The 27352-nt window shown below is 44.9% G+C and overlaps 1 long non-coding RNA gene across 1 annotated transcript in view; it reads right to left on the bottom strand.

The window, feature by feature from the left end:
* The window catches only part of LOC131279524 (uncharacterized), a 72395-nt gene extending 55703 nt beyond the window's left edge, over nucleotides 1–16692 (bottom strand). Inside the window, exons 1-3 of the long non-coding RNA XR_009186946.2 lie at nucleotides 16454–16692; nucleotides 6953–7025; nucleotides 1571–1738 (exon numbers count right to left, since the gene is read on the bottom strand). This is a non-coding gene — a long non-coding RNA (uncharacterized lncRNA). The remainder of the gene's footprint in view (nucleotides 1–1570; nucleotides 1739–6952; nucleotides 7026–16453) is intronic.
* Between the last annotated feature and the right edge of the window lie 10660 nt (nucleotides 16693–27352).

Genomic DNA, 27352 nt, shown 5'->3' on the forward strand with positions numbered 1-27352 from the left:
CCTGTCCCTAGATGAGCTAGCAATTCAACTCTCTTCTTTAAGGGATAGTCACCTGTAATTCTGAAATGCAAACGTGCAATCAAAGGAAACCGCCAAAGCTGAGAACTTTGTCTTCCTCAAGTCCTGGCCCACTCACCCCGCAGAGTGTGAAGTCCTCAAGTTCTTCTCCAGGGTCCAGGAGATAAGGGGTGGGAGAACCTGACCTTGTGCTTTAAGGTTTTTATCCTTCCAAAGTGGGGCACAAAACCTCAACTTGCCAGTCTCTGATCCCAGGACAACTTCCTTGACCCTGTTTTCCCGTGCGTAAAATGGTAAAAGTAATAGCACCTAGCTTGTAAGTTTCATGTAAGGATGGAACTAGTATTGAAGGAAAAAAAAGTGCTACACATGTCCTATTAACAAAAGGGCAAAAAGACACCTCCAATTAAGGACCAATAATGCAAACTGCCCTTTACTGCTTGACCTTCGCAAGTTACACGCACTTCCTGAGCTTCCGTTTCTTCGTCCGCACCAGGGGGGGTTCCTATTATCTCTTTCAAATTCCTGTCAGAATTGAAGAAAAGAATGCACGTGCCGGGCACACACATGGCACTCAATAGGTCGTTGTTCCCCTCGCACCCTCCCTGGACCGCACTCCCCCATCGAGGACTGGGTGACAGGAATTTTTTCCAAGTGGGCTCGAGGATCTCTCAGCCCCATCACCCACACCCCAGGAACTCCGAACAGACTTGGAGCGACTCCGGGCTGGCGCAGCAAGTGGCCCCACCCCTGCCCGCCGCGCACGCGCGCCTCGGCCGTCGCCCCGAGCGGCGCCTGCTAGTTACCTTTCACCTAGTTCGCGGCGGCTCGCGCTCGGGGTAACTCCGGGTCAGACGCGGAGCCCGGCGCGCCTGCGCGCCACTGCCCAGCGCCCCGGCAGGGCTGGGCGGCCCGCTGCAAGTCCTGAGCGTTTCTGCCTTGGTGGGTTCAGGTTCCCTGGGACACGGAGGGTGTGGGCCTGGCCTACGTGCCCTCGTTTCCGCAGCTGGCACCCCCTCAGGCCGGGCGGGGCCGCCGGAGCCCCGCAGCCCCCGCCACTCGGCGCTCGGCTCCACGGGCTGCTGGGTCACAGGTCCCCTTCTCCCGAGGCTGCCCATCCCCCCCACTGCCCCGCCACCCCCTCAAGGCAGGTGGGAGCGGAGCGAGGTCAGCCACGTGGGCGCAAAGTTAAATCACCCTCGTTCGAAGAGTTGAGGGGCGCGCCCTCTCCCCACTCGGCGGCGTCGAGGATAGCCCGGGTTGCGAGGCGCCTTGGGGTTACTCTGGGGCACCGGGCGGGGCGGGCCTCGCGCCGCTGGGGGAGGGAAAGTCTTCCGCCCCCTCGGAAACCACACTCGCAGAATCTCTTTAATCCCCTGGCGAGGTTCTCAGTTTCCAACCACAGAAGCCTCGACCATGATTTTCAGGGGGCCTCGTTATTCCTGCTGCCTCAGGCTGATCCTGCCTTTCCCCACGTCCCATCAACTTGGAGACAGGGAAGACGCCCTAGCATAAGAACAAGAACTAGACTCGTGTCCCCCTCTTTTCTTACCTCTCGTCCCTGCCGTCCAGCAGTAACCCCAAACAAAGTGAAGGCAAACCGTGGGGTTCGGCTGGGTGATGCCCCAGGCTCCTTCCAGCCTGACAGGTGATGAAGCCTAAGATTTTCAATTCCATAATGACACATCTTTCGCATTTCAGGCAGGGGCAGCCGGGAATGCTGTTAAGGAGAATTACCATCAGAGTTAGAAGTTTGTTCCACAATTGGACGTTTTGAGGTTTTTTGCATTATTAGTTCAAGACAACTTTAATGTTAAGTATGTAGGTCATTTCCCCCATGTGCTAATAATAGAATTGAGGGCACACACCCCAAATAATATTTCCTTGACTCTGCCATTGCCCCAGCACAGATTCATTCTTAATGAATAAGATAGATGACTAACAAATGTAGGGGTCCTTGCATACTTTCATTTTAATATGAATAGATTTTTAAAACTCATGAATAGATAAGTGTATCATATGAAGGAAAAAAATGTGAAGGCTGAACGTAGAGAAACAATTTAGAACGATGTTAATCTGATAAATCCTAATTGAGTCTGTACGTTTAAACAGAGATTAGTATAAAGCCCTGTGCTTAGTGCCGAAAAGAAATCTAAAGTATTTTGTAAGAGAAATGGAAGCAAGGTATCCATAAAGACGGAGCTTCTTTATATTACTACCTTATGTAATCTCGTGATAATGCTGTGAGTTAAAGTGAGTACAAAATATGGTTTCCATTGTTCGGAGGAAAAAAACTGCTTCCAAGAGAGGTTGAGCGTTTTGCCTAAGGTCACACAGCTAGCGTGGTTTTTAAGGCCAGACTTCTGCTTTAGGATGGGGGTTTGGAGAAGTAGAGTGATGGGATTTGTCTGGAGATGGGGGAAGAGTATGGCCATTTCTAACTATTGTTTTAGTTTCCTGGCTGCTCAAGTGAATGCCATGTAATGGGTTAGCTTAAACAATGAGAAGTTATTAGCTCACCGTTTCGAGGTTAAGAGAAAGTTCAAATCAAGGTGTCATCAAGGCCACGCTTTCTTCCCAAAGACTGGTGGTCTGGGGCTGGCTGCCAGCTACCCTTGGTCCTTGGCTTCTCTGTCATGTGGCAAAGCACATGACCGCCTCTCCTGAACTCTGTTTTCTCCCAGGTTCCCTTGAATTTCAGCTTCTTGCCTCCCGCTGACATTGTCCATCTGAGTCTCATTTTGTGTCCTTCTGAGTCTCACTTTGCTTCTAAAGGTCTCTAATGTTAGGAATAAGACCCATCCTGGGCCACACTGTAACTGAAATAACCTCATGAAAAAGTCCTCCTTACAATGGGCTCACACCTGCAGGAATGGATTAAGTTAAAGAACATGCTTTTCTGGGGTGTATACAGTTCCCAAACACCACAGCTGTTTATCAGCTAAAATTTTTTGTTGAAGTTTATTCCAGGTTTTGGATTAGAACTTTGCATGCATTAATTCATTTAATTCTTCTAACAACCTTATGAGGTAAATATATTATCATCTCTTTTAGACTAGCTGAGGAACTTGGGGCCTAAAAAAGTAGTGAGTTGTCCAATTTCTCAGAGGCAGTGGTGAAACCGGGACTCACACTGGGACTGACTCCAGCGCTCAGGACCGTTATTTTGGGGGCTTTCCACTGCTGAAAATCCAGGATGAATCAGCCATGAAATGTGGGCTCAAGGAGCCAAGGTTGCGTGACTAGAAATCCAGGGTAAAGAGTGAGGTGGAAAGTCCTGCTTTCCTGTATGCTGGTCAGGTCACCTGGAAGGTGATGCTGGGCACAGGTTTTATGATCAGGCAGCCAGGAGCACGACTGGGATGGTTCAAGGTGAAGGCTCCGCAAAGAGCTGCCTTTGACCATTCCAATTCCCACCACCACTTCGAGACACTTCAGATTCCCAAAGCCAAGTGAGGCTGCACAGAGAAGTGGAAACAACGAAGGACTGGGAGGCAGACCATCCTGGCCTTGACTCTGCTCATCCTTTCCCAGCTAGATGACCGTGGTTGTATTCCCGGATGAGAGCTGCAGAGCAGGTGAGAGCAGCAGAGAACACTGGGGGCACCCCGGGCACGAGAATCGCCCAAAGCCCAGGGAAGCTGGAGCTTAGCTGCTGTAGCACTGCCCTGCTCTGTTTCACCCCTAGCACCTGCCGCTCTCCAGGTCCTCCATGTGACCTTATGTGGGGCTGGCCTGTGAGAGATGTCCAGGACATGGTGTTGCCTTGGAGGAAAAAACAGCTCTCGAAGCCTCAGGGATGCTTGGCAGGGATGGGCCCTGCAGGAGCCCTTAATGGGAACCAGAGGGCCATAGGTTGACATTGGCTGGAACAGCCAAAGAAAGGAAGTACGGTCTTTTAGAGTGAGACACAGCTAAGATCAGATACTGTTGTTAACGTCTCCAAATCTCAGTTTTTCATGTATAAATTGAGGACAATGACACCTACCTCACACAGTTATTTATAAGTTAAAATGAGATGATGCCGGAGAGCATGTATTGCAACTAGAAATACACTATCGAAATGTTACATTTCTGGCAAAAGTGATGTTTTGGATGTAAATTAATTATTCATAACCAGTCAATTCAATTTCCAACTATATTTTGGTGTCATGTGGGTCCAATGCCACCCCAAAAGAGAAGGTAGTGCCCCCTCAGGCAAACAGAAGAGAACACTTCTAATTCGTTATTAGTTTGCATCAGCTTGTTTGCTATCATATATTCCATGATTTGTTACCCTGAATCTTGCCACCGTGCTATGAGCCAAAGAGAGAGATGAGGCTGGCCAGCTGGCCACTGGGGAAAGCGCTTTCTCATCCATTAAAGTATCTTCCTCATCCATCAAAGGGTTTACTTGTAATTGGTTGCTCTTCTCTTTTGCTCCCTCTTTTATTCTTCTGGCAAGTCTCTCTGACCTTCAGTCCAATTGTAAATAATTTCCCAGATACAGATTACCTTCTCTTGGGTCCTACTTCCCCCACCTCATCAACAATCCTCTAAGTACTGGAGTATTTTTCTCTCTTACGTTCTGGTACCCCCAAGCTCTCAAATAAAGATATTGACTAGCCATTCCTGCTTTATAACAAGAAATCAATGTACTAAAGAAAAATATAGATTTTTGGAATGGAACAGAAAGGTTCTAGGAAGCAGAACATCTGTCACCTTCATAAGCTGTGCCAGCACTTCTCATAAATGAGACAATACAAGTTCACTGGAGTTTTCCCTTTGATCTCTTTTACTTCATAAACATTCAAGGTGAAGAACTATGACTATTTGTTTTGCATTTATTTACTGGATTCCTAGTTACCAAATAGATTTATGAGAAATGGAGGAATGAAAAATATACACATTAGAAACATCCATTATGAATGCAGCATCATCTGAAAGCAAGGCATTTGTAATCAATGTGTAAAGACTGTGGACCTGAGTAAGAGAGATTAGCCTTTAAAAAAATCATTTCATCCTTTTAAAACTTTAAATTGATATAAAATATATAAACTGATAAAAAGCCCAACACCACCTCAAAGCAGTTCATGTAGAATATTTTATTCTTTAGTGATTGCTCCAACCTGCTGGGGCTTCTGACTTCCACCTCATTCCACTCCGCCATCCATAGCCAGACTTAAGAGTAGTTGCAATTATTGAACATTTCTTGTGTTTTGAGCATTGGATTTAGCATTTTATGTACTGTCTTTCATAATCCACAAACTGTTACTCAAGCAGTATTCTCTCAGTCTCGAAGCTGAAGAGGTGGAGGTGAGGGGAGGATGAGAATTTCCCACCACACCGCTCTCAGAAGCGGCACGTTGGCACGTGGATTCAGCTTGTCTGACTCCAAAGTCCATACTCTGAAGCACTATCTAGAGCTTCTTCCATTGTTGCTGACATCTGTCTTTGCTTCAATTTCCCCTCCTATCTGGCTTCTGTGCCCCTCACTCCAATCAGCTATTTTTATAATATTACTTTCCTCTCGAACAAAACCTATTGTCCTGATTTATGATAATATCAATATCAGTTACCATTAGAGGGACTGCTAATATGCCTCTCACTGAGCGACACACTGACAAAGGTGGTCAAACTCAGATCTGGTGAACCCCACACCCTCAACCCTTCTTCTTTATCATCATGAGTCAGGACATCAGACAACAAAATGCAAAACACATCAGACTTGGATCCCAAAGCCCTGGAATTCCTCACTTGCACAATTAAAATAACAGCCACATTCTGTTTATCTTAGAGGATTGTTATGAGGAGTAAATTAAATAATGCATAAAACTAGGGCTTTGGAAACTGCTCAGATCTCCCCAAAGTATTAGTATAAGCTATGTTAATAGTTAGCTTTGGGACCTTGGCAAGTCAACATCTCTGAACCTCAGTTTCATCTTCTCAAATGGGAGTAACTGTTCCTTCTCTCAGCTGAGAGGAGTAAGTGCTGCCTGGTCTACAATACACTTCTTAGCTTCCTAAAGCTGCTGTAACAAAGTATCACCAACTGGATGGTCTAAAACAACAGAAATTTATTCTCTCAGAGTTCTGGGGGCTGGACGTCTAAATCAAGGTGCCAGCAAGGCCACACTTCCTCTGAAGCCAGTAGGGAAGAATCCTTCCTTGCCTCTTCTAGCTTCGGGACTTTGCTGGCAATATTTGATGTTCCTTGGCTTGCAGATGCATCTCTGGCTCCATCTCCACGTGACCTTCTTTCTTGTCTCTGTCTTCTCCTGGTCTTCACCCCTGTGCCCTTGACTTCGTCTCCTCTCCTCTCCGCTGCTTCTACGGACAGCAATCATATTGGATTAGGGCCCACCCTAATCCAGTGTGGCCTCATCTTAATTAACATCTTCAAAGACCCTGTTTCCAAATAAGGTCACATCCATGGGGCCAGGACACAAGTCTTTTGGGAGACAAAAGTCATCTGATAACAACACAGTATTTGAATCTGTATTTCACTGGTACCCTTTGAAAGTTTGTTTCAGGAGCATGTTCTTTCCATGTTCCCTGCCTGCCCCTCTTCCTCCTCTTCTTGTTTTCCTTTCCTGGCAGTTTCTTCCACTCATCTCCCAAGTCTGAACTTACATCCTGCAAGTCTGAGCATTCTGCTCACTGGCCTGCCACCGCATTCACTTCCACCGGGCTCAGCAACTCCCTGGAGCTCCGCCACCACTTTACCTGGGACACTCACACGTCCCTAGTCTCTGTACTGTGCTTTAGCCTAGAAAGGTAATCCTAACCTTTCTCTGCTCAGCCATCTTCTAAGTCCAATGCTGGGGATCTCGTTAAAATGCAGTTTCTGATTCAGGAGGGCCTGGGAGGGGCCTGCGTTTGCATTTCTAACCTGCCTCAGATGATGTGGATGGTGCTGGCTGATCCACCAGGCTCTGAGCCGTGAGGAACTCACCTACTTGCTACTCCAGACATCTCCTGACCGGCACTGCCCTGATCCTGCAGTCTTCACAGCAGCTTCCTGGGTCCTGCAGAATCAAACCGACACTTTCACCTGCCTGGGCTTGTTACAGGTTTTAAGCCCATTGGCCCTGTGAGTCTACACCTGAGGCGACTACCTGCCTTCTAACGTCTATTCTACCCCTTTCTCCCACCCCCACCCCCATTTTGAGCTGGGCACCTGGCCACCTGGAGAAAAGACCTGTCCTGTCTCTGTTCCAGCCAAGTATGCCCTGGAGACTAAGTTTTAGATGTAAGTCAAAGTGGGCTGCACCACTTTTGGGGAAGTGCCCTTATAGGGAGGGGAGATGCCCTTTTTCTCCCTTTCCTCCTTCTTGCTGGTTGGAATGCAGTCATGATGGCTGAAGCTCGGCAGTCACCTTAGGCCACGTGGTGGGCATGGCCCAGTAGAGCAATAGCATCAAACAAACCAGGGTTCCCGACACTGTGGAGAGCTATGCCCACCTTGCACTGACTACCTCCAGTCTCCTTTCATGCGAGAGAAATACAGGGCTTTCTTCTCTAAGCCAATGTTGTTTGGGGTTCTCCATTTCCCATAGCTGAATCCTAACAAATAGATTCCACTCACCGCTGAACCCCCTTCACTGCTGTCAAGAGGTGGTCACTTGTGTGCCCCGCTCCGGCCTCCTGGGTAGATAAGGCTTCAGCCCTCCTGCTGACTCTGCCCACATCCTAGCCCTGCCTGAGAGTCTTCACATTTTCTGTTTTCCTCTAAACAACTTTTCACTCCCACACTTTCCCCTCCCAGCCCATGTCAGTGGCCCTCTAGGAATCACCTGGTGGGTTTGTTTGAAATACAGATTTCTGGCGCCTGCCCTGGGAGGGGCCCCAGGAATCTGCATTTTAACCTTGTCTGATTTTGATACAAGTGATTAGTAGACCAAATATTGAGAAACACTGCCCAATTTTCCAAGTTTTGTTGTTATTTTGTCTTGCCTTTGTGTGTGTGTGATTTTTTTTGCTAATCGATAAAATTATGAAATATGTCAATCATTCAGAAAAACAAAGTGAATAGTAGAATAAATACTTTCGTAACTTCCACCCAGCTTTCTCAAATTTTACTCATTTTAACTGTTGTGAAGTATTCCACACTATATGAATAAACCAAAATTTATTTTTTCTTTTGATGGGCATTTAGTTTTTTCCTTTTTTTTTTTTTTTTTCTATAACAATGATGCTGGAATGAACATTCTTGGAAGAATTTTAAACACACTTCCCATAAAGTTTGCCATCTTAATCAAGATCATACAAGGTACTTTTCATACATGATTCTGCCTTGAAATCTTATAACAATCTTGGGAGAGAAATGGAACTAGCCTTATTATTCCCAATTCCAGGGGAGTAAACAGAAGCCAAAAAACATGAAGTGGGTTTCTCAAAGTGAGCCAGCAAGAAAATGGAAGAATCCAGGATTTTGGGATATGAGTCCAGTGCCTTTCCACTAGTCCAGATGAGTAAAGGAGGAGTAACCCCATGAAGCCTTTCTAGCAACAGCAATATTTCCTACTGATTGTTCTGCTCACCAGTCAGCATGTTCTTTCTCGCACCATACATTCACAGTGTCTCTATAATTCACAATTAATTGCTGGCTGCCCACCCAGAAACCACTTTTCCTTTTTAATTTATGACCAGAACTTTAGTTTTGTTTGAGATGGCAATATGCTCAGTTAAAAACAACAATAGCATTACTCCTCTTCTCCCATGTAACCAGGTAGGGGGCAGGAGGTGGGAAACTATGTAACTCAGTTCTTTCCAGTGAGGTTGGCGTCATGGCTACCAGCCTTGGAGTGCCCACCTCCAGGCTTTCTCTCTGTTATGCAAAAGAAAGAACCCTGGATTTGATTAAGCTGTTGGGAAGTCAGGTTTCTATTCCATGCAGCCAAATGCGTCCCCAAGTGATAGCAAGAATTACATTTCTTTTGTTCATATTTGCCCCAACGTTTCTTGGGTCCTTCATGGACTGGGGCCCTGCCTCCTATTAGAACAGGTGCTTGGAGTCTGCTAATCTGTACAGACATGACCATAGGTGAATGTTTCTGGCTAATTAACTAAACTTTGATGGTACATTCCAGGGGATTTGAGGCCACCCCAAATCCTTTTAATTGAATAATTTTGATTCTCTGCCACAAGAAGAATCTTTTACCTTAACTTAACTTTCAGAAAATTGCTCTGGCTAAGAACACAAATGAGTTATCATATGTGAAACCAATTTGAACATTGCCTTCATAAACTTAGACTTCTGTGTACTTGAGTTTTAAAAGAGTAATACAAACCCTAACATGTAAAGTAAGATCTAATTTAATAATCACTTATTTCTTTGAATCTTAGGGTTTATTTCTAGGGTTGGAAAGACAAATGATAGGGAAAGAGGTTTTGATAGTTCTGCTGAAATGTATCTAGAGAAACTACCATTTTGAATATTGTGCATTCTTATTCATTGAGATTCCATTTGGGTCCCTCTCAGCATCTTCCCAATATGTACACAATTATTTTTACTCTTGGCTTTAGGAATGCTGAGCCACCTGACAGGAGGGCTTTGCAGAAACACTAACGAATATGATTATTATGCACTTTGCAAATATTAAGTGCTATCAAAATGCACAAAACAATAATATGCCACCATTTAGGCTGAGATGTGCTGTCCAATGCAGCTCTTCAAGAGCCACTGAAGCATTATAAAAATAGTCCTCTAGCTCTTTTTCAATGTCCAGCCAAAGCTAAAAATTTGGATTTGTGTTTTGGAAGCACTGTGAGATAATAAAAAATTTTTTCACTTTTAGTTATGTTAATTTTTGGTGGAAGTTTACCTCTGGTTTAAATAGGAATTCAGCTTAGAGTGTCAGGTTTATACTTACAGTCATTCATACAGAATCAACTATACTCTCATAAATGGATTAATACTTAAAACAAGTCAATAGTTAGAGGTGGACTGTTAACTATGAAAATAAAGGGAAGTGGACTTGGCCCACTGGTTAGGGCGTCCGTCTACCACATGGGAGGTTCGCGGTTCAAACCCCGGGCCTCCTTGACCCGTGTGCAGCTGGCCCATGTGTAGTGCTGATGTGAGCAAGGAGTGTTGTGCCACGCAGGGGTGTCCCCTGCGTAGGGGAGCCCCACGCAAAAGGAGTGCGCCCCATAGGGAGAGTTGCCTAGTATGAACGAAGGTGCAGCCTGCCCAGGAATGGCGCCGCACACATGGAGAGCTGACGCAACAAGATGATGCAACAAAAAGAAACGCTGATAAGGATAGAAGCAGTCACAGAAGAATACAGTGAATGGACACAGAGAGCAGACAACTGGGGGGTGGGGAGGAGCAGGGATGGGGAGAGAAATAAATAAATAAATCTTTAAAAAAAAAAAAGAAAATAAAAACCCTTAAAATTCAGCTTAAGAAAGAGAACTTATGGCCTGATCCCACTCAAATAAGGCATTGTTTGCTTCAACAGCAACATGGTTCATTAATTCAACAACTATTTAGATGACTACTATATGCCAGGCAGGGAGAAAGGTGCTAGGAAGAGGCGTTGTGGGATTAAATGGGACGCCATGTAAGAAAACACCCTGTACACTCTTGGTTACTGTCAGAAAGAACTAATAGCAGGAGGGTCTCAGAGCAGTAGAGGGGGCAGTCTGGAATAGGGAGATGATGGAAATAATGCCCTGGTCTGCCCTGAAAAGGGGTTTGAAATGGGATATGAGAATTGAGGGAATGGTTCCTATAATAGTGGGCAAATGCCTGCAGTGCCTTAGGAAGGGACATGAGCTCAGGGAGGTCTACACTGTAATGAGTGCTCAGTGGGATAGTATCCAAGAAGATGAACTTCCACCGTGCACAGTTTGGAAATATGTTTGCCAAGTGACCACCTGCCCTGACGAAGAGGACTTTAGGCTGACCATGGAGGGGACAGGAGGGGAGAGACGCCAGGGTAAAACTGTTAAACCAGTCACTAAGGAGTGGCGGAGAGAGAAGAAAAATAGTGTGGGGGTGGCCCTGTGAGTCACAAGAGAAATAATTGGGCAGGGAGTTGGAAACAACAAAGTCTTAGAGTTTCAGACGTCCATATGCCATTGGGTTGTGCATAAGTTTAAAAAAATGTACAGCTGAAATTATAATAGAACTACTAGAAAAAAATTCAGAGCATAGGACTGCACAACACAAACAGTGAACCCTAGTATAAACTATGGACTATAGTTAAAAGTACAATTATAATAATATTTTTACATAAACTTTAATGAAGTTACCACACTAATGTAGTGTTAATAATAGGGGAGAGTACATGGGAACTCTGAATTTTCTGCATGATTTTTCTGTAAACCTACAGCTTCTCTAATGAAAAAAACTTTCTATATATATATATATGAGACAACCCAATTAAGAAATGGGCACAAGAGATCTCTCCAAAGATACATAAATGACAAATAAGCACAGGAAAAGATGCTTCATATCAATAGCCATCAGAGAAATGCTAATCAATGCCACAGGAAGATACCACTTCAATTCCACTTGGATGATCATAATCAAAGACAGATAATAAGTGTTGGTGAGATGTAGAGAAATTGGAAACCTCATATACTGCCTGTGGCAATATAAACTTATGCATCCACTTTTTAAAACAGCCTGGCAGTTCCATAAAAAGTTAAATATAGTTATCATGTGATTCAGCAGTTTCACTCCTAGGCATATACCCAAGAGAAATGGAAACATACATTCATGCAAAAACTTGTAGATGAATAATTATTACGGCATTATTCCTAACATTCAAAACTGGAAACAACCCAACTGATGAAGGATAAACAAAATATGGCATATCCATACAATGGAATATTATTCAGCCATCAAAAGAATGAAGAGTTGAGAAGGTGCTATAATATGGATGAAACTTGAAAACATCATGCTATGTGAAAGACGCCAGACACAGAAGGACACATATTGTATAATTCCACTTACATGAAAGGCCACAATAGGCAAAGCTATACAGAGAGAAGGAAGATCGGGGGGTACCCATGGCTGGGGATGAAGTGTTGGGAAGAAATGCAGAGTGACTGCTAATGGGTGCAGGGTTTCTTTTGGGTGTGATGAAAAGTTTCTAAAACCGTGGTGATGGTTGTAGCATTTCAAGACTATACTAAAAACCATGGAACTGTATCCTTTAAATTTGTGAACTGTAAGGTATGTAGGTTATATCTCAATCAAGCTATTATATTAACAAAAATTATAACAGAGGGCAGTAAATGCAACCTCTGAAGCTCCACTGAGCTGTGGTAGGATGGGAATCAACCCACTGTCAGCCTATTGAGGCAGTTAAGAAAGCTTTTTGAGCACAGGGTACTTTTATAAAATAGAAAAAATAGCTATAAACCCTTGTAAATTCTTGATCTTCCCTCCGCTCCCTCCCATCTCAGTCAATGCACTGTAATCTGTCCATTTTTGCAAGCCTGGGAACCCAGCACTCTCCAAATCTTAATTGCACCTCATAACTCTTTAAGGCACCCAGCCATCTCTCTGCTTCTCTCCTCTCACCACTTTATTACACAACCGTCATCTCTCGGCCTATTTCAGCTGTTCCCTACTGGGTCTCCCCAATTCCACTTTTACTCCACTCATCCATTCCTCACAAGGCAGCCAGGGCCATTATTTTGTAACAAAATCTATTCCTGTCATCTCCTGGGTAAAGTCCATCCACTGTGTTCCCATCACTCAGGGAAACAATGCTGACAGCCCACCACGCCTTAAGTACTGCAAGCTCCTACTTGCCTTAAGGCCTTTGCCCTCAGATATCAATATCGTTTGCCTAAACCATGTTCCTCCCCTTTTCCTTGCCTGGTTAATTCCTATTTCTCCTTCAGATGTCAGTGCACCTGTTTATTTTCTTTGAGAAAAGCCTCCCTGACCACGTCAAGGGAGTTCAAGTATGCACACTCGTGGCACAATCTGCTTTTCTTCATCACAGTTTGAAATTCATTATTTGCGAAATTATGTCCTTAATGAAGCTCTTATCCATTAGCCTATAAACTCCATGAAGGCAGGGACCACATCTATTTTGCTTACTTTTAGAGCCCTAAGACGTAGCAAAATGCTGGGCAAATAGTGAAAACCTCACCAACTATTTGTTAAACAAATCATTGATCATCTATATCTGTTTCGAACACCAGACTAAAAATCCCACTCTCTATTCTGGAAAACATCAACCTTATACAAGAGCAGAGAGAGTAGTATAATGGACATTTAATTTGGGTGTTTGAGGTCAACGGTGAAATCATTTTTTAAAAAACTGACTTCAGATTTCACAACTGACATCATAAGAATAAAATGATTTACACTTAAATATCCTGTGAAAGCATTCAGGTTATTCTGAATGATAATTCTTTCTTTAAAAAAAGCCCATAATTTGGGCCTTCGCAGTTTGGACTTTTCATCCTGAAAGGCTTCTGGTCCGCTTTCGCGGCGGCCTGAGGTCAGGGGAGCCGCCAGGCACATGGCAATGGCCTCTGGGCGCTGTCATTCGGAGCTCGGAATGCACTGGTCCCCTCAGGAGCATGTGAAACAAGCATGAAAACCCTAATTCATCTCAGTGACCATTCACCCTTACACTTCAGCACTTTCAGACAAAAGCCAAGAACAATTAGCCACTGTGAGCTATGGGGGGAAAAAAAGCCTTGAAAACAGAATGACTAAGATTTTTATCCAGAGAACTACTCAGAGTTCCTTGAATGTGTCAGGCTGCTTCCCACCCCCCAAACCTCCCCAGGCCGCTGCACTTGCTGTTCCTCTGTCGGCAGCAGGCCCCGTCTTGATCTGGGGAACTCCCACTTGTCTTTCAGATCTCAATTCAAGAGACCCCCGGCTCTGGGAGGTCATGGCCAACTCCCCACCCCCAACCCAGGACCTTCTCTGTGCTCTGCTATTATCCTTCACTAACCTCTGACCCGGTACTTGATTTATTTGTCTGTTTTTCCAACTGTAAACTATGTGGGGCAAGAATCATTGAACTGTTCAGTGGGGCATTCTAATGCAGGAATTAAGGAACAATGAGTAAGCTTTGTACTTTGCCTTGGAGATTGGGTTCAAATTCTGGTCCCTGCACAGACTGGCTGCGACCTTTGGGCATCTCCCCGAATGTGAGCCTCCATTCCATCACATTTAAAATTTAAGTGAAGCTACTAAAACCTCTATCACAAGGTGATCGTGAGAAATGACGAGTATGACTCATTTAGCAGAGTGAGTAGCTAGCACATGGGTAACACTCAGTGGAGACGTGAAGAAAGAAAGAAGGGTGAAAGAAAAAAAAGACAGGAAAAAGAATAGGCAGGAGAGGGAGGGAGAGGAGGAGTGACTGCTGAGGCAAAAAGCAAAGGGATGAAAAAATCACAAATGAAGAGTCTAATACTGAGATGGTTCTTCTCTATTTAGCTATGGCCAAAGGAGAGGTAGCTTAACATTCTGAAGCTAAATTCACAGGCACCCAGTCTTTTATGGAGAAAAACTTGTTTTTCAATTCCTTTTAAGCCTTTGCCCTGAGGGGATGCACTGATCTGCCTTTTCCATTTCCCACACAGACTTGTGTGCTTTTCACCTGCCGCTGTTCTGGATCTTTGGGCTCATCCATTGTTGATAGACCTCATGTCCTTCATCAATTTGAAAATTATATTTACTGGACACCTACTAATGCAAAGCGCTATAACCAATGCCAATATGACATGAGGAGGACTTTTCAACTCTGCCTTCCCATCACCCAAGAGTTGGCAGGATTTAGCAAGGACAAGGCAGCAGGTGTGCCAAGAAGCTTGATACAAGGAGCTCATGCCCTTGGGCATCTCAGTGCTGGATGGGGCCTCCAAATGCTCTAATTCAACTGTGAGCACCCACTGTGTGTCTGGCACTGTAGTAAGACACTGCAGGAGACACCAAGGCTCCTGTCCTCGAGGAGCTGATCATCTAGTAGAGAAACTGGAATGAGACAAGTACAAGCTAAAGGAAATGTCACAAGGAAACAGAGGGAATGTGCATGAGGTTTCAAAGGAAGGAAAGGGTATATCAGGTTGGAGATATTAGGAAGGCTTTCTCCATTCATTTGCTCAATAAAGTTTTATTTGGCACCTACTATATGCCAGGCACTGAGCAAGCTCTTAGGAACTGTAACAGTTTGATATAATTGTTGAATTCAAAAAAGAAATATTGGATTATGCTTATAATCTAATCTATACCTAGGCATGACTGAGTTATAATTAGGGTGTTGAGATAAAAGAAACGCCAAAGAACAGAGTTGAGGGCTTTTAATGTTGGAGTTTTGACTTTGGAATTCGATGCTGAAGACTTAAACTGGAGCGCTGGGAAGTCAGCACGCAGAGGAAAGAGAAGCCAGCCACCAGAAGGAGGGAACCTTGAAGCCAGAGATAAGCAAGCCCTAGGAACGTAGGAACCCAGGAAACCTGAACCTTCGCAGATGTCAGCAGGTATCTTGCTCCAGATAGACTTTGGTGAGGGAAGTAACTTATGCTTTATGGCCTAGTATCTGCAAGCTCCTACCCCAAATAAATACCCTTTATAAAAACCAACCAATTTCTGGTATTTTACATCAACACCTCTTTGGCTGACTAATACAGGAACAAAAAATAAATGAGTCAATATTCCTAATTCCAAAGACTTCACAATAAAATGGGAGGGACATACGTGCAAACAAACTATATCATTCATTCATTTATTCAACATTTATCGAGCGTCTATTAAGTCCCTGGTCTAGCTCAGGAGACAGGGTATACACACACAAAAAATATCCATATGGTGGGTTAGCTGCTATGAGAGGTATGTGAAAAGCATCGCAAAGTCACAAGGTAGACGGTGAAAGGCCAACTCACTCTCTCTGCGGTCAGGGAGGGCTTAGGAGGAGAACACAATGGAGCAGGTGTTAGAGGATGAAAGGACTTTTCCAGGAAATCATAGAGAGGTGGAAAGAAGAGTATTCCAGGCCGAAGGGAAAGGTATTTTTGTAGCATGAAGAGATTTAAAGAAAAAAAGGGACATCGAGGCAGGTGGTGTAATATGACTGGGAGGAAGGGCAAGAGATGTGCTGGAGATAGAGGCCGATGGTCAAGGGCTGTAAACGGCGCAGCTGAGAAGAGTGGCACATCAAGGTGCGCGGACTCCGCAGGGGCGAGGAGGACATGGTCAGGGAAGGAGCCAGGGTGGAACAGGAGTCCGAGAGTCTGCACTGACGTGTAGGAGTTCATCAGGGATGAGAAAGATAAAAGCATTCAACGAGGAAGGAACTGCATTCCTCAGGCGGGTGTCCCCTTTCCCCCAATTTTGATAGGTGCCAATAATGGAGGGAAGGAATTCCAGAAAGAGCAAGCAGCTCGAGTGAAGACACAGAGGCGATAGTTCAGGTATAATCAGGAAAGTGAAAGCCCACGAAGTAGCTTTGGCTGAATCTCTGACCTCAGTGGACTCTGCGCCCGGCTGTGACTCAGGCGACCCGTTGTACCAATGAACACGGTGGAGGGGTGGGGAGGGGGGTGTCTCCACTGCCTCTTTCTCTTCTTCCAGGGCAGAGGTGGGTCCCAAGCAGGCAGAGTTTTCTGAATTTAGGAGACCAAGCTTGTTTTTAAGACCGCCAGGGCCACCTGGCTGCTCCACGAGGGCTCTGTGGAGAGAAGGGCCCTGAGGCTCCCAGGGCAAGCTCCTCCTTCCAGGCTGACCCAAACCAAGGCCTCCTGACTAGGGAGGCCAAAAAGGAACATCCTGTTTTCTGGAACCAGCCGAGAAGACCGGAAGACAGATGGTTGGAGATTGTTTATTGATAAGGCTGCCCCGGACAGCATGGCTTGATTTGCAGCCAAATGGGTTTCCTAAAATGTCGCTTCTGATCTTAGCTTACTGGACACCCCTGTTCAGGGCAAAGCTTGCTTGGCCACATTCACACAGGGTAGAGCAGGTGCAAATGTCCTGGCAGAGGCAAATTCCCCAGTCAGGTAAGTACCCACCCCCTCCCCCGGCCTGGGGAGAAGTCAGAGTTGTGGAAATTCCCTTCTCTCTGTAGATAACTATGACCCCTTATCACCACCCCTACAACCCAGACTTTACCTTCTTTCCCTTGTAGGATTTCGTTTTCTCCCACCTGACTGTGCACTTAGTCATTTCCTACCTTAAGTGGAGAACCTTTTTCTCAAGCCTGCAAACTCCTGAAGGTCACAGAGAAGGAAAGAAGGGAAGGGGGGAGGGAAAAGGAGGGAGGGCAGCAGGGTGGTCCTCCGGTCTGTGGAAATCCTCAAGGACTGGTTCAGTGGCCTCTCCCTGACTGCAGGCAGCCCCCAGGCTCTCCCCGTGGTGGAGTCTTCAGCTACAGGCTCTGACCAGCCCCCAGGACCAGAGCTGCTACTGGCCTGGCCTCAGGTCACCCCACATCCTGGTTCCTAGACTAGCGCAGTCTGGGGCTCAGTCCCAGGCAAATAATTCTCTTGCTTGAATTCCATTACTCCTGGAGGTAGAATCCACTACCAGAACCTTCTCTCTTAAGGCGGAATCCCTTTCTTCTGGGCCCCTGTGTTGCCTGCCCCTGGTGCTTGAGGCTCCAACACCCTCTTCTCTCCTCCAAGCTTCCGCTTCCCTAGCCACTTGCACTATTCTGAGCAAGCCTCGCTGGCCTTTGAGCCTCTCCGATTTGGCCTGTCTGATGTCACCCGGTTTCTGGTTCTGACACCAGGAGGCTGGCTTCTATGAACAAGTGTGCCAGCGCTGACACCCATCCAAGTTAGGGCTGCCATGTGAAGGGGTCACCTGGGAAGGCTGCATTACATGCCGAGTCCCGGATGCTGTGATTGTTCAAGCACATTTCTGGAATTCCTCTGTTGGAGTTTCATGGAGTCACAGAGCAAGACAGGACCCCCAGCTCTACCCTCCATTTTGCATGTGGAGACACTGAAGCTCCGGGACCCACCGAAACCACACACCAAATGACCAGCGGAGTTGAAACCTGCCCTCTGCAACCTTAAGACGTGACTCTCCTTCACAGCCAGTTTTCAAGCCACAGAAGTGATCTCATGACTCTACAGCAGTGGCTGTTAATCTTTTTGGAATCATGGAGTCCTTGGCGAATCTGATTAGAGCGAAGGGCATAATCCCTCAGGAAAATGCACAGACACTCAAAACTTCCACGCAGGGTGCAAACCTCTGCCCTATGTACAGAGACAAACACCTATTCCCAAATTTCAACAACATCGATGCAGCACGCTTGCCTTCTTGTCCTGCTGACCTGCATCCAAATGACTTCTGGCTATTCCCAAATACCAAATCCCTAAAGGAACGAGATGTTCCCGTGCTGAGGAGGTTTAAAAGAATGTGCTGCAAGCTGAAGAAGGCATTTACACAAAGAGCATTCCAAAGACGTTTGAGGAAAGCCAAGGACCCTGGAAAGTGCAGCTCTCCAGAGGACCACCTGGAAGAGGGGAACAGGCATACCTGCCTGCCCTGGTCGGCGCTTAAAGCATCAGCTCTTTGTCCTCTCAGGCACAGCTCACATGGAGGCTTTGGTGCCAAAAGCTCCTATATGTCAATGTGATAAGGATAATTCCAGAGCTGAGCAGGGGCTTCAATACTGCCTTCTCCATGCAGTCTTACTGCACCTCTCCAGGCAGTTGTGTGCTTCTCCCTTCCTGTTCCCAAGCTTTGTATAAACCTGTATCTCTATTTCATCTCTGTCGCTCCCAACAGACTTAGGTACAGACCTGAAGGGCAGAGACTGGGTCCACACATTCCATCATTTGTTATGTTTGGCCTTAATATATTAAGAGGCCACCACCTGCCAAACCCTGTTAGGCAGTGTTCACAGACACAAGGGTGAACAAGATAGTGCTCTGGCCTCCCGAGAAAGGTCGTCAGACACAGAATCACACGGCACAGTGTGACCAAAGCTATCGTGGGGCTCTTTGGAGAAGGGGGCCACCCTTTACGCTCAGATCTGATATCCGTCTTTCCAAGGCCCAGCACCTAGTACCAGCTCCTAATCAAGACATTTCTGGACGTAGAATCCTCAGGGCTTGCTAAAGAGGCCACTGGCTACAGGGCAAGTGGTCGCTAACTTGGAGTGGCTGTGGCCCAAACAAGGCCTGACCATTGGAAAGCCACTTAGCATCAGGCCCGGCTGGTTGCCTCTTTTAGCTCTTTCTGTGGCACCGGCGAAGTGGTGGAAAAAGCACTGGGCTTGGGATCTCCTGTGGGCTGTGGCCCTGGGATGCTGCCAGCGACCACTTGCCCTTTCGTATAATGACGCCATCTCCCAGGACAGAGGCAGCCATGAAAGCTGCAGGTAAACGGAAGGGCTCGCTCCCCTCCAGCCACCTCATCTGTCTCCTAGCTCGTCCCAGCTCTAGCTGACTTGGGGGCAATACCGGGCAGGGCCTGTGTCTCAAGCCTTTTGCTGCCTCCCATGACCTGGATTTGGCAGGGAGGGGGCGGCTTAAATTCCAGGCGGGCTGAAAGGCCTTGGCAGAGAAGCTCCAGCGGATTTCACAACACAGCGGGGAATCGGTTTCCCACGGAGGGGCAGTGGGCGGTCAAAGCTGCGACTCTGCACCCAGGCAAAGGGGAGGAGGTGGGAGGGTGCCGCGAGGCAGGATGGGGGAGGACACCCCCCGCCCCATGACCCCGCTAACCAGCGCACCCCACGAGGGAGCTCGCGGACATCACCGCCCTCCAACCCCGGCGTGGACGGGAGAGGGGGCGGGGACGCCCGGCACCCGCGCATGCGCACCGCTAGGCCAGCCGCCAAGCATTTGCTAAATCCTCATCAAAAGCCTCCACCGGCACGATTAAGGGCGACTCCTCAATCTTTTATCCCCGGTTGTAAACCATGTTCAAGACACGGCAGCTCCCGAGTGGGCAGGAAATCGGGAGGCGGTGAGGATTGGAGGAAGCGAGTCGATAAGTGCTCCGGTCCAGAACTACAACTCCCAGGGGACACCTCGCGGGCCACGCCCCCTTGTGGGCGGACCCAAGGGCCCGGGCGGCTTAAAGCGGCGAGTTCTACCCTGCGCAGTGACCGCTGGGCTCCCGGCCCGCGCTTTTAGTCAAACCTGGGAGCGCGGTAGCGCCCTGTCTTCCTGTTTGTTTTAGCCTGCCGTACCCGCAATAGCAAACAGCACCATACAAGTATGCATCCAAGCGTGTTTAGAGGTTCAGCAGCTTGTTTCTCTTGCTTCTCAAATTCTTCATTGTCGATTTAGCAAATGAGAATCGGAAACATTGTACACTGAGTATCTGTAAAATGATTTCCCCCTTTATGTCAGAGCTACTTTATTTTCATTTCTAATTTGCGAATGGCAGCGACTTTAGTTTCTCTAACAACTCAGTAAGAAGGGAGTCTGTTTAAAGAAACCTTGCAATTTTGCCTGAAAAAGTAAAAACTTTGTTGATTTGAATAAGACATTTTCTACTTTAGTTTTCTAAGTTCTAACTTTTATAATGAAATGTCTTTAAAATGTAACATTTGAAATCCTGTTTCTTAAAAAGAGGGCATTTTGACGATAAAAGGCAGATTTTAAAATCTTCTCAGTTGCAACCTAATCTTTGAGTAAGCTATAGAATGATGAAGTTTAAAACTACTGACTGCTTCTTGTAATAAGAAGAGTGACGTTGTAGATGGCCTGAGGGCTAATTCCAGAACAGTGTTGGGGTCTTAGGTCCTCCCAGCTGTGGTGGATTTCTTGAACAGGGGGTCACTGGGAGAAGAACTGATTGAACATGTTGTTCGCTTGTCGTACTAGAACTTGCGAACTTCCCTTCAGTCTTCCTTCCTCAAGTCCTAACCCTGACTTCTTACAGCCACTAATAGACAACCTCCACATGTTAACAATCAACTCCTTTTGTTTTTTGCAAACAATTTTTAAGGGTCTCAAAGGCAATCATCAGAACTTGAATGTGGAATAGTTGGAGAGCAGATATTTTTTCTTCTTTGTTTCTGGATTTCTTGACTTCAGCCTGTTGAGGTTGTTTTTGTTTTGTTTTGTTTTGTTTTGTTTTGTTTTAACCCCTGTGTACACTAAAGTGTTTTTTTTTTTCTCTCTCTCTCTCTTTTAATTAGAGAAGTTGTGGGTTTACGGAAAAATTGTGCATAAAATACAGGGTTCCCATATACTCTATCTTAAACACCTTGCATTGGTGTGGTACATTTGTTACAAGTGATGAAAGCATATTTTTCTAATTGTTCTTTGAACAAGTCCATGGTTTAACTTAGGGTTCACTGTTTGTGTTGTGCTACTGAGTCTTATGACCATGTTCGTGTCATCTATTTAGTGTGGCATTTGTGGGTAATGTGAAGTTGGGTAACTTTGCCAAAAGTTAATATTAATATGATGTATAATTTTTTCATTTGTTTTTGTGTGTATGTGTGTGTGTGTGTGGGGGGGGAGTCCAGCAAAAGGCCTACTGAAAAATGGAAATAGTTGATGTATAGTGATTTTAGAGATGACTAGAGCAGCCATTGTGCTCTGAACAAAACCTCCATACATTCTGGACCATTAATGGGCGGGGGGGAGAGGAACATCATGATATTAGTAATATTTAAATTTTTCCAAAATCTTAAGTGTTCTCTTTATAGTCACAAGCAGAACAAGTGTTCTGATTGTCCCTTCTATTAAACATTCAATTTCGGAAGTCCTAGCCAACACAGTAAAACAAGAGAATATAAGACATTGTTACTGTCTACAAGAAAATTTCAAGAGCATCTACAAATTATTAAAACTTTTAAGAGAGGACAGCTCTCTTAAAGTTGCAATATGCGATAATGAATGTTGTTTCTCTCATCCCTGACAGAAGACAAACAAAAACATGAAAAAAATATAAAGAACCTAGAATAAATCTAAAAAATGCCATTTAAGATCTTTGTGGAGGAAAGAATATAGCTTTATAGAATAACATTTAGAAAACATTTAAATAAATGGAGGGATGCATCATATTTATGGTGCATAGCTACCAACTCTCCTCAATCTATATATTTAATGCAATGCAAATAAAATCCTCAACAATTTTTTTAGATGTGTGTGCTCATGCATGTGTATGACAACATGCTTTTTCTAGGATTTATATGGACAATCACTGACTCATGAATAATACTTTGTAAAGAATAAAGTGGGGGCGTTTGTCCTACTAGATAATCAAGACATAACACTGCAGTGATCCAACACTTACATGAAGATCAGAATTATGGACATTTTCTTATGTAGAGAAAGTATAAAAAACATATAAGGGATTAATAAACACCAAATACAAGGGGAAGGAAGGAAATGGAATCAGAAGGGGCTTCAAATGTATCTGTAACATTTTATTTCTTTACTTCTTTAAATCATTCATGTAAGGTCTGAGTGACCTTTTTGATGACCTGAAGTTACACTTCTATTTTCAAAGAACTTCCTGAGTTTCCCTTACAATTCAATCCAGTGAGTGATCACTCTACAATATCTCATCAGCACTGAAGACTAAGGCATGCAGGGTCTTGGTGACCACCACCTGCCCAGGCTGTCTTCAGATCCCTAAAACCCAGTGGGACTAGTGCAGATAACGTCAGGAGCCTAAATGCGGCTGAAAGTACTCCTGAAATGGGAGAGGTGCGCGCTGAAGGCATGGTTCTCTACTGTTGATTCTGTAGTGGATGCAGTTAGAAGCTGCAGTTTCAGCCCCTTACATGCCTCATTTCTCTGTCGACATCTTCCAATTGGAATGGGCAGATGAATTTACAGGAATCTTAGGTACTAGGAGATGGCAATTGAGCCAAATTCTTGAATGAGGATCTCCTCTCTCCCTCTGCAGTATTTTTTTTAAAAGGGTGCTTTTTATATCATTTTTAAGGAATTGAAACAGCAAGAGATCCACCTGCATAGAACATATTAACTTTGCTTTATTAAAGATACTTAACTGTGAAAATAAAATCTTGCTATGTTGTAATCCTAGCTTTCTTATTATTTTGGTATCACATAGTCAGTATTGCAGTAATTATCTACTGAAAAATGTATTCAATTTTTTCCCATAACATAAAACTTGTTAGCTTTTTACCACCTTCAACCCTATACCTTGCATTACAGGTCCAACCTTGATTCTCAAGTGGTGTGTGTGACCTTGGAATGCTTTTCCACTAGAGTTTATTAATTAGGCACCTACATGCACACAGTACTCTATTGAGTTCCTAATAAATAGGTATTGAAAAGACACCATCTTTGTCTGATTGAGTTTATAAACTAAAGTAGACCAGTTGTACGGCTTTTCAGTCTTCCTCCTTGGCTAAATTATCATTGCTTGCCCCTTTATAACTTCTAGATTGTTGGACTGTTTGTGCCCAGGACTCTACTTCCCATACAATGGGCATTCACTGTGCACTTTGGCTGAAGTTTGAAGGAAGGAGTTGCACTGTCTTTAGAGAAAGTCTATTAAACTTTTGCTGCAGCCAATTGGCTTTTTACAACTTCTCATCTGGTTTTAAATGTGTAGTTTTCTGGGCGTCAAAAAACCAGATACAGACTCTTTCGATCAAGCTGCATAGGGAAAGAGATAGATAGTCCACCTTTAGCCCACTGTATGGAGCTCCAGCCAGCAGGAAGTCGCCAAGGTGGTACCAAGGCGGTACCCGCTGCTAATAACATCAGCCACATACACACTTGAGTTCATTTTATGGGGCTTGTTCGCATTAAAAGTAAAGCTGAACAGCACTCACCTGTATAAACAGTGATGACATTCTAGTATCACACCACTGAAATAAACAGCAATTTAGAAGAAAATCCCTTGGCCAACAGAAATATGATCAGCACATTTTAATGTGAGAAGTTCCATTTATGCACGTGTGTGTGCACACACCCCCACACACAAATTGTGATGGTTTTAAGAGTGAGTTTACTCTTAATGCTTCTCTTGTTATTTTAGTTAGTTCATCAACTTACAGCCCAGGATGCCTTTCTTTTAGCCAACATGGTTTTCCAGAGCCTGGATTTCAGACTCTAGGGCAACTGGAAAGAGGCACTTAGCTCTCCCAAGAAGTGATGGGGGGCAATGAATGTGGTTCAAGCAGTTCGGCACCCACCTACCACATGGAGGTCCCAGATTCAGTTCCTGGTGCCTCCTAAAAAGAAGACAAACAGAGAGCAGACAGTGCTGAAAACAATGGGGGTAGTGGGTTGTAGGGGGAATATTTTTTTAAAAAGTGATGGGGGGAGGGCTTTCTAATTTGAAAGAATAGGCAGCAAGGGAGATGTGACTGGGAGTCATGGTGACTGGTGAAACCAGGTGTATGGAGGATGAGAGTATAGCAGTTTGATATTATTAATGAATTCCAATAAGAAATATTGGATTATGTTTGTAAACTGGTCTTTTCCTCTGGGCATATTAGATTATAATGGATTCAGAGATTTTACTTTTACTTGGATTAAATAATGATTAAGGCTTTGATTGGGCCACCTCAGTAGGATGTGGCCCCTTTGGTGGGCGGGGACTCACAGAAAAACTGCACCACAGAGAAGGGAGGTTGGAGTCTTGAGCTGGAGCCCTGGGAAGTAAGCACACAGAGGAGCTTGGTCATGAGGAAAGAAAGAAGGCCCTGGGAAGAGAAATAATCTGTTTGCCTAATAGTCTACAGCTGGCCTTGTGGAGATATCAGAGCAGCTGAGCCCAGAGAGAAACAAGCCCCAGGAAGAGGCTGGACCCTTGCAGACATCTCCTGCCATCTTGCCCCAACATGTGGCTAATGACTTTGTACCTCTTATGGTACTCTTTAGGGCTTTGCGACTGTAAGCTTCTACCCTAAATAAATACCCTTTTTAAAAGCCAATGGATTTCCCGTATTTTGCATCAGCCCTTCTTTGGCTAACTAATTCAGAGGGTCTGCCAGTGTATCTGGGATGGCTCACCACCTTCTCAGAGGGCCATGGGGGTATGAAAGTTGTTTCTCTACCTTTCGTTGGTCGAAGGTGACCTATCATTAATCATCAAACTGATAATCTATGTGGAAGAACCTTTGGGGAACAGGAGAGGGGAGGATTATGGGGGGCTTCCGCTTCCATCCAGAGATCTAAGTAGAATGTGTCTTGGTTTGGTTATTTTTGATTGGCAAACACTATCCACATGACACCAAAAAAGATCTATTTCTCTTTCTTCCTTCCTTCTTTCCTTTCTTCTTCTACCCTTCTCTTTCCTCCCACCTTCCCTCCCTTCCTTCCTTCCACCCACTCACCCATCCATCCATCCATCCATCCAATATTCACTGAGTATTTTCTATGGGCCCAGCTTTTATCCAGGGGTAGAGAGAATAGAGGCCTCGTCAAGGGTAGGGGAGGTGGGGATGGAGAGTAGGCAGTAGGAGTAAGGGAGCTGACAAGATATGACAACCAGGAGGAAGTGAGGGATGATGGAGAAGGAGAAGCCAAGGACTGGAAGCCTCTCCCCTTGCCATCTTATGGAGGTCTATGGTCTTTGCTGGAAACTCTGGAACTTGGGTACCACCCCAAACAAACAAAATGTGATTAGTACTGTGATATCTCTCCAATATTTAAAATGCTTTGGCATGCCCCCCCCCCCAAGATTCTGCTGGGTAAGCTTTCACTTGATAACTGTGCCAACCAACTGACATGCCGTTATCCATGATTGTGTTACATAACCAAAAGTCATAAGAAGATAAAATAGCTGAACTGTATAAGAGAACCCCCCCAAAATCATATAAGAATCTAATGAAATATAAACTTTCAAATAGTCCAGGAGACCACTGGACTATAAAAAGATAGAGAACATTGAAGAAAGTGAAAAAGAATTGCAAATGAGGCTTGTAAAAATACCTTGGATGAATCATATAGAAATGCTGAAGGCCAACCACCAACAAGTTTGAAAAAGCAGCACAAGAAATATTTGTTATAGCAAAGAGCACCTCAATGCAGGAATTTTAAAAAAAAATTAAAGATGGTCATGATCAGAAGATTTCTCCTGACCCACTGTTTGAGACACTGATTACATCACGAGAGCTGTTTACAGGGGCCACAGGCAGAGCCAAAAGTTGCAGAAAATACACACAGGGAGACAACTCAGTACAGACATCTCAAGGTTGCTGAACCTAATCACAGACAACCACATGTTACACTTCCAAGAGCTCTATCATTAAACTCATTAAGTGTATCTAAAAACACATTTGATAGTTTTGTTTATAATGGAATTTATGAATATAATATATATGGATTCATGTGTTAGCAAAATCTATTAAAATAAAATACCCATGAAGGTGCAAAGCACAGGGGAGGAGAGGGAAGGGAGAGGATTCAGCTGGCAGGGATGACAGTGTCTTGCTGGATTTTACCTTCGATGTGGCGGGAAGGGAGTGAAAGTTGACCTCTCCATCCTGTGTGTTCTGCTTTTGAAGGCAGGTGATGTCCCAAGAGGAATTTTAGAGTGTCTTCTAGAAAAGAATAAGATAAAACATATCTTTTGGTTATTGTCCTAGAAAGGGGAATGGAGCTAGCAGAAGTGGAACTTCTGTCACCTGAATTTCAGCCCAGTGGTCTTCCTCCCACGTCACCAAGCAACTTACCGTTTATTTATTTATTTTTATTAGTTGTTTGTTTTAACATCGATACACAGTGAAATTCCCTCTTTCTGTTGTACCGGTCTCTGGGTTTTGATAAATGCATAGTCATGTAGCCATCACCAAAATTAAGATGCAGAGCAGGACCAGCACCCCCAAAGTCTCCTTGTGCTACCCCTTTCAGTCAGTTCTTCCCCTCAGCTCCAGTCCCCAACCATCACTGATTTAGTAGTCTCTGTCCCTTGAATTTTGTCTTTCCAAGAATGACATGTAGCAGTTTGATATGGTTATGAATTCCAAAGATAGATATTGGATTATGTTTGTAATCTGCTCTGTACCTGGGCGTGATTGAGTTATGGTTAGGGCTCTGATTGGAACACATCATTAGGGCATTGAGTCCCCACCCCTTGATGGATGGGGACTCACAGAGAAAAGGCCTGGCAAAGGACAGATCTGGAGCTTTTAATGCAAGGGTTCTTAATCTTGGAGTTTGATGCTGAAGTCTTAAACTGGAGGCCCGAGGAAAGAGATAGAGCTGTTCGCCTGATAGTCTACAGCTGACCTTGTGGAGAAAACAGAGGAGCTGAGCCCAGAGGAACCCAGGAAGCCTGAATCCTCACTGATGTCAGCAGCCATCTTGCTCCAACACGTGAAAATAGACTTTGGTGAGGGAAGTAACGTATGCTTTATGGCCTGATATCTGTAAGCTCCTGCCCCAAATAAATACCCTTTATAAAAAGCCAACCAATTTCTGGTATTTTGCATCAGCACCCCTTTGGCTGACTAATACAACA

The sequence above is a fragment of the Dasypus novemcinctus genome, chromosome 8 (assembly GCF_030445035.2).
Source record: "Dasypus novemcinctus isolate mDasNov1 chromosome 8, mDasNov1.1.hap2, whole genome shotgun sequence".
NCBI lineage: Eukaryota > Metazoa > Chordata > Mammalia > Cingulata > Dasypodidae > Dasypus > Dasypus novemcinctus.